The sequence below is a fragment of the Rhipicephalus microplus genome, chromosome 6, assembly GCF_043290135.1.
Source record: "Rhipicephalus microplus isolate Deutch F79 chromosome 6, USDA_Rmic, whole genome shotgun sequence".
Taxonomy (NCBI): Eukaryota; Metazoa; Arthropoda; class Arachnida; order Ixodida; family Ixodidae; genus Rhipicephalus; species Rhipicephalus microplus.
In genome coordinates, this window is record NC_134705.1 from 129,282,206 (window position 1) to 129,289,924 (window position 7,719).

At 42.3% G+C, this 7,719-nt stretch overlaps 1 long non-coding RNA gene across 1 annotated transcript; it reads left to right on the forward strand.

Annotated features, from left to right (window-relative positions):
* The first annotated feature begins 723 nt into the window (after positions 1-723).
* LOC142765494 (uncharacterized) lies at positions 724-7,499 on the forward strand. Its single transcript, XR_012884291.1, has 3 exons — positions 724-877; positions 5,415-5,594; positions 7,267-7,499. It is a non-coding gene; the product is annotated as an uncharacterized LOC142765494 (long non-coding RNA).
* Positions 7,500-7,719: the final 220 nt, after the last annotated feature.

A 7,719-nucleotide genomic window follows, 5' to 3' on the forward strand; every position in this document is an offset into this window, starting at 1 on the left:
ATACACTATCCCAGGCATCAAAGACGCACAGCGCGTACTTGAGTGGGCACTGTGCAGTGAGCGCTGTTCTTGTTTGATGCTTGGGTGTGCGTGTGCGTGAGTGGGTCGTTTGCTTGCGCTCAAATTAAGTTTCTCAAAATGATCTACCAACAGGCCCAACAACACGTTATGTTACACTAGGCTTTTCACGTTTACGGCTTTGGTATTCTAGGTTCTTCTAGCGTCGGTAGGCCGGCTGAAACAAGGTGATTGCAAGTCACACTCGCCATTCGTCTGCTTTTGACCTCATGTCTGGGACTCCCGAAAAGCGATTATCGCATGTATATAGCCATGAACGAAGGTGTCTTTCTAAGGTGTGGCCGTAAACGTAAAGACTGCCAACCTCCGGGATTATTTACGGTCTCGTAATATGGTAATGTAAAAATGTATACGTAGAAGCTAAAATCCCATATTGTAACACACACGTGAACAATTATGAGCACAATTCTCTGAAGTGCTTTTCATTAATTTGTGACTATGCCGAAAATGTGAAAATTGGGCAATTTCTTTGCTACTGTAATAAAGTCACAAAGTATATTCGTTCCAAACAATATGACTGATTCCTAAATACTCTTGCTTATTCATCAAAAGTGGCGTTTTTGCTGTTTCATATTCCGGATATCCCGTGTAGCCAAGCAACAGTTGTCTCTATCAACTATTCAGCTGCACAAAAAAGGTGCATTTGGGATTCCACTCTGCTACGTTTGCTGATCGGCCTGCAATCACGCACCTGTCGCATCCTGGCCTAGTGTATAGTACCTCTGCGTTTTGAGACGTGGTCGCAAAATTATGCCAAACAACTCCAGAGCTCAAAAGTGAACTGGAAGCCCTCCAAGTGGTATGTGCCTCAACTAATTTTTGCTTTGGAAAGTTCCTAATACAACAATACACATGTGCCTCATGCGTAAACACTGTTTGACAAGCGAATAAGCAAGCCTGAACCTATGCAGCGATTTCAAGTGATTCTCGCAAAGTGATATCGTTTCTTGACATAAAAGATCGCTCACTACTTTGTTACGATTTGCCTTACCTTCACTACGTGAGAGTATATAGTGTCAGGTCTTCATCTAAAGCCTTCCGTAATCATATGAGATGGGTCGGAAAATAGCGGCTTCTAAACAATAATATCGATTCAATTGTAGCTCCTAATTTAGTAAAAATTGTGAAGTATTCGCGGTATAGCTTTATCTATTCTAACGTCCCAGCTGTAACAGCGCAAACAGGTGCTTACTAATTGCTTAATTTCTTGTCAAAATATTTCCTCACTCCGGCGAAATAAAGATTTTGGCTGTTCGTACTATAAAGGTAAAATTAACAGCCAGCACATCGAGTATTGCTGTTTGGTATGTATTTTGGAGAAAGTTAGAAGCGACTGGGCTAAAAAAAAAGTTCTCTCATAGCCTAAATTGAGCCTATTGGCGTAAAAATATTTCTAATGTTGCTTTTTATGGTCTGCTTACGAGGAAGTAAGAGAGCAACAGGATTGGCGTTTCAGGAATGAAGTTAATGCTATCAGCGCGATAACAGGTCGTATTTATTAAGATAATGCTCATTTTACACTCATTTCTTTGATTTTAGGAAACTAGCGACTCAGCTATTGCAAAAAGTCAAACAATTTCTATTTTCGTTAATACGCAAATAAGTTTCGCACTTCGTGAAAGCGCGCACACACACACACACACACACACACACACACACACGCGCGCGCGCAAACACACACACACACACACACACACCCGCACGCACACACACACTCACACACTCACTCACACACTCACTCACAAACAAACAAACAAACAAATACACAGGGGTAACTTTGCAGCTGGTTATTTTGAGTGTTGTCGTTGGGAAACCTAAGGCCAGGGGACAACTTTGCCTTAACATGCTTGAGCATTAGGGTTTCAATCTGGTGGTCCTCTTCTGTTCTTCTTCGCGACCCTTGCTGCCACGCAAAGAGATTGCCGCCTCCTCTTCCTCAATATGTCCTTGTTCTGAGAAGAAAAAGAAAGCTAGTTCACTAAAGAATTGCACAACGCTAAACGACCAAGCTGCTCTTTTTGGCGATTTCTAGAGCACTGCAACCTTAGAACCTTTGCGATAGAGAAGATACCTGCCCAGAAACTCATATCAACAACCTAAAAAAAAGACCGGCAAAAAGTATTTCATTTCAGAAAACACATTTAAGATGTCATCAGGATATCTAAAAGATCCACTGCCCCCATAAAAGTGTTGTACGTCTTCACAATGGTGTTTTCCTAAACTTCGCATCTATTTACTCAGGGCCGTACATCACCCTATAAGGGTTTGGCACTTCAGAATGTAGAGGCTATATAGTAAATGCAGTTAGTGAATTCGAGAGTCCCTTGCCTCTAGTACCACTTAATTACTCCAACTTCTACCTCCAGAACTGCAGCCTACCTTTGAGCATGGCTTCCTCATCCGTTCTTTTTTTTTTTTCAATCTGCAAGCAGCCAAACCTTCTATTTGCACGCCCATTTCCTACCGCTAAAATTCTACACTGATGCATGTTCACGGGCTGTTTTTTGTAATTCAATTTATTATAAAAAACACAGAGTGGCTGTTACGGGCTGTCATAGAGTGCCAGAGCTGAAGCACAAGCTATAGAGCTGGCAACTAGTAGGTAATCTTGAAACAGGGTGGATTAAGCAGTCTGACTAGAGAAGTGAGAAGCAAGTGAATGGCGCCTATACAGATAAGACATGTCTGTGTAAACCAAAACTGAAGGACTCATGCAGCTTGTAGTCCACAATGTATTATAGAAAATTACCTATATGTTACACTACAGACAACGCAATTAATAAGGCACATCCTCAAATGAATCATTACAAGATTAACATCGATAAGTAACAACCACAAAGAAATCTCAAATAATCTGAAGGACAATATCACAGTTATGCCTGTTGGAAGGATTTTTCACGCCCTTCATAATGTGAGCAGAAGACAAGCCAGAGTTAAATCTCTGCAAGAAAAAGCTAACAATCAGGCTCGGGAATGCTTGTTTGGCGACGTGGGTTTCATGTCCAACAAACGAGCCTTCACAACAGTGCTCGCAAATGGGATAGGTGAACTGGTGAACTCTGCTTTCACCTACACCACAGCATGAGAAAATTCTAAGCGAGTAGCCATTGCATCGGCACTTTTAGACCAACATAGATCGAGGATGCACAGCGATAATAGAGGAACCGCCCCAGCATTTGCCAAAAGAGCAATATCTGGAGGGGCTCTGTCAATGCTGAAGGGAAATGTTGTGAATCCACACACAAATATTTGGTTACCTACTCACAACGGAGAAATCAACGTAGAGTCGCAAACTTCGAAGAATCTGCCCACAGTGCTGCAAGACAACTTGCCAACAATCCAGCCACAATGCAAGATGCTGAGGTTATAAAATTTAGGGATCACCGACTATCGTACAACAAGCTACCTAAACACTTCGACCTAGGACGCAGAGACTTGCCCCCTCCCCACAGCTAACAGAGATCAGGCCATTACGCTAATGCTGTTAATAATATTAACTCACCCGAACTTCCGGGTAATTAACTGTATTTATCCCGAGTTCTGTATTCCTCCAGCATGCAATAAATGACATGACATCATGAATCTCGCCCATATGCTCTGGCAACTATCTGTAATATGCAGCGATAAGGAAAACAGCTGAACAGAAGTAGGACGCAGCTCTATGCAGTTCTACACAAGAGGGACAACTATGGGCAGTCCAATGGGCCCTCGAAGTGGCTTAAAGGCTATAGGTATTTATTTCCCAACGTGGGAGCTGCCCACTTCTAGTTAAAACACTAGCGCGACGTATTGACTTTTAAGTAAGTTTGTTTCATCAATCTGTCCAAGGCTGATGCCTATTTTATAAGAATCGGTATAACACCAAAGGGAAACGTGCCTTCACGGAATGCGGTCTAACGCAAAAGCGAAACGTGCGTTCACAAAAGTATCTGAGTGCTTAACGTGGGTTGCTTCGCCACAAGTGCGAAGTAATGAATGCTATTGCAACAGATCATAATGTATACGCAAAGAACGGCAAGCAGCTAGGAAGGCTCAATGTGCTGCTCAACCACAATAGTCTTACTAAAATAACATACAGGATGAGGGGGAACAAACGTTACACACAAAACACATTGGCTGAACATAACGCAGGGCCCACGAAGCCAACGCCCAAGTATACAAAGAACGAGCAAGAATCGGTAACTCTCAGAGATGGAATTTATTTGTGTGTGAGCGGCACGGTCCTTCCGCGAAAGCGGCCGCTACAGTGAGGGAAGTGACCTTCGTGCTCCTCCTAACTGAAACGGAAAATTGCGTGAAGAGTACGGGACGTACAAAGCACCTACTTCGCGACATAGCACGCACATCGCAATGCGATCTTTACAGCGAGCCCTTTGAGCCCATCACCCTTTCTCTTAGCGATATCAAAAATGCGGTGAAGGTATTGACCTGTGAGTACCCCGAACGGTAAATATGTACACTCCTACCTCAACGTTAGTGCACTCAACGACGTGCTCTTGTAGCAGAGTCCTTTCACGTCGCGACGGAAGCGCGTCGTTAGAGCCGTGGTATACCCCAGCATAAAACGCTATCCTGTCTAATTGCGTTCTAACTATATTCCAATGCAAGGCGGCCAGTTTTATTATGTAACTCACTACGACGAAACAGCTGATGCGCGCATACATTTAGGGTCGAAGCTTCTTTGGGTGTGGGTCGTTCCATCCTCCGTCAACAGCATATAGCCAGCTCTAGTTTAAAAATTACTCACTGGATGACGTTGTGTGTAGAAGTAAAATTGTATTTAGGATCAATAGATGGCTCTAGAGCATTTTGTTTTGTTGGTGATTAAAGTGGGGGTGGGACGGACGCACGGATGGACAGACAGACAGACAGACAGACAGACAGACAGACAGACAGACAGACAGACAGACAGACAGACAGACAGACAGACAGACAGACAGACAGACAGACAGACAGACAGACAGACAGACAGACGGACGGACGGACGGACAGACAGACAGACAGACAGACAGACAGACAGACAGACAGACAGACAGACAGACAGACAGACAGACAGACAGACAGACAGACAGACAGACAGACAGACAGGCAGGCAGGCAGGCAGGCAGGCACGCATGCGGATGGAACGGACGCTTCACCACGCTCATCTTCATTGACTCCGTGGATATGCTGTAATTTTGGGGGATTCTGATAAAAGTAACTGTTTCTTTAGCTCACGTTGAAGCCCGCTACATGAGATAGTTGCCTTTATATACATATCCAACCAAAGCTGCAGTAGTTAGCAGCTCAAAAGGCGTTGGCCTAATGTGCTGTCAATGTTTCATTGCACCCAACAGGAATCATGAAAGCTCAAGCTTGGAAATTCATCGCCCTACTCTCCTCAGCAGCGGTGGTTTCGCTCCTTGTCCAAAAGGTTAAAAGCATCTCCTGCGATGAAGTAGACTCCGCTACGTGCCAAGGGATCGTGGATCCAAACGCCAGCCTGTGCGAGTGTTGCCCGGCCTGCATGAAACTCCGTACGTATGTTGGAAAGAAGTGTGCACCTAAGGGCTCATTTTCTTGGTTATAGATGTGATATTCATGAGATATAGCTGAAAATAATGCCATGAAAAGTATAGGGGTGTTATTAGAAGTTATTGGCGAGTGTTACTTTGCAATTACGTATAATAACATCGCCTATACTTTCAAAGGCACCATTGTCTGTTGGATCGCATCATTATTGTGTACGTACGTTTATTGCACTTTATAATAAAATAACGTGCACAAATGTCGGTGATTTTATTACTACGTCGGCTACTTTTTGTTTTTATAAAACCCAAATTAAAATATAAAAATGGAGATAATAATGAATGCTATGCTGTTTAGGACAACACCGAATCTACACAAATTATAAAACGAAAAAGTGCATCAGAGACAATGATTAGAGTGTGGATTCAGATTTTAAAAATCTTCAAATCATTTTAAGTACTTCTGCAGAGCAAACACCGGTGAAGCTAAGGAAGCGTTCCAATGGTGTTGCTTGACAGGTGTGTTTGGTTCTGTCCTAGCGCCATTTTCGTCGATGGAATAGCATCGGTGGCGACAAGTGCACTCGCCATTTTTGGCATAATGTCGTTTCTCGTTTAACCGGAACTGCTGCTAAGAAAGAAAGGCATTCGCCCAATGAACGAAGAGACCAAAGTGCACCTGAACAAGTCGCTAGTGCGGTCTTTTGCGTCTTGTTAGAACGCAAGAAACGTGATTGCATGGTTAAAAAAAACATAATGGAGAAAAAGTGTGATGTATTTATTAAAAACGGCCAAATGAAGCGCGCGTACTAACGCAGACGTGCTCACGTGGCTGTCAATATGAAGTATACCATAAACATATGCAGAAAACATAAGGTCCTGCGAAAAGTGTAGTATAATGCATGCTTTATACCATCACAAGTTTGCAAACACCGTCGACCCGTAATATTCAGAGCTTAGTGCTTGGCCGTTTTTTTTTGGCCAATTAACTCTAAACTAGTGTAAAATATATTTTGTGAATTTAGTTGCACCTAGTTTCATGCTGTACAGTGAATAAAAATGTACAAATTGTCTTTTTAGGGTAAAGTGCAAGGGAAAGAAGGCATCCTAGTTACAGAATAAATGTAAACAAGAATTCAATACACGAGAAAAAAGCCCGAAGCCCTAGACGGATGAAGTACCTTTAGATGTGGTCTACAAAGAACCATTAGGCCAAATAATAAAAGATGATGGCAGGTGTACAAGATATCCGCAACTCAAAAGTGAAGATAGTTATAGCGCGAGAACAAAACGACAACACAGAGACAAGAAGCACACGAAGGACACGAGCTTAGTGCTAGTGTCCTTCGTGTCCTTCTTGTCTTGGTGTCGTTGTTTTGTTCTCGCGCTATAACTATCGTCATGCCATACCAACTAGCCCAAGCTTCCACACTTCAAGAGTGAACCTCCAAATGCAAAAGTCTGATGGTTAGCAACTACTGGCTCAAGAAGACTTGAGCATTCCTAATGTCACAATAAAACGGTATCCAGCTAACCTATATTCTCCGACATAAGCCGTAATAAAAATAATAATGAGAGAAAGAAATAGCAATTATAATATTAGGATTATTATAACTATAGTAAACAAGTCATATCTCGTGAAACTGCAGGAACACTTTCCTTTTGTTTGTTTGTTTTTCAGGTGAGAACGAGTCTTCCCAGCACCTTCCATCGGGGGGACGAAGAAATCCGAGAGCCTAACGTTTGATCAGATTGTACTGCGATGACGAAAAAAAAGGTCGTTTTGATATTACCAACGAATGTTTATACTGTATTAACTGTTGCCCTAAAGAGCAAATGGGGAATATTATCATCACGTGTGTAAACTGAGTTCACAAAACAGTGTCCTTTAGAACAAAACTAAAAGAGCCTGTGTTTTTTATGCGTACATCTACATTATGCGTTTTTTTGTCTTATCTTTGGCAAACATTCAGTTATACGTAGTTACTTAGATTAGATCAATTTATTTTCCTGTTCTGCATAAAAACATTGTTTTATTGTAACGGCACGTCTCCTATGAGCTTGAAAGTGGCACTCTACTGACATTAATACTCTTTATTATTCTTACAACAAAATGCGTGTCAATATACACGCA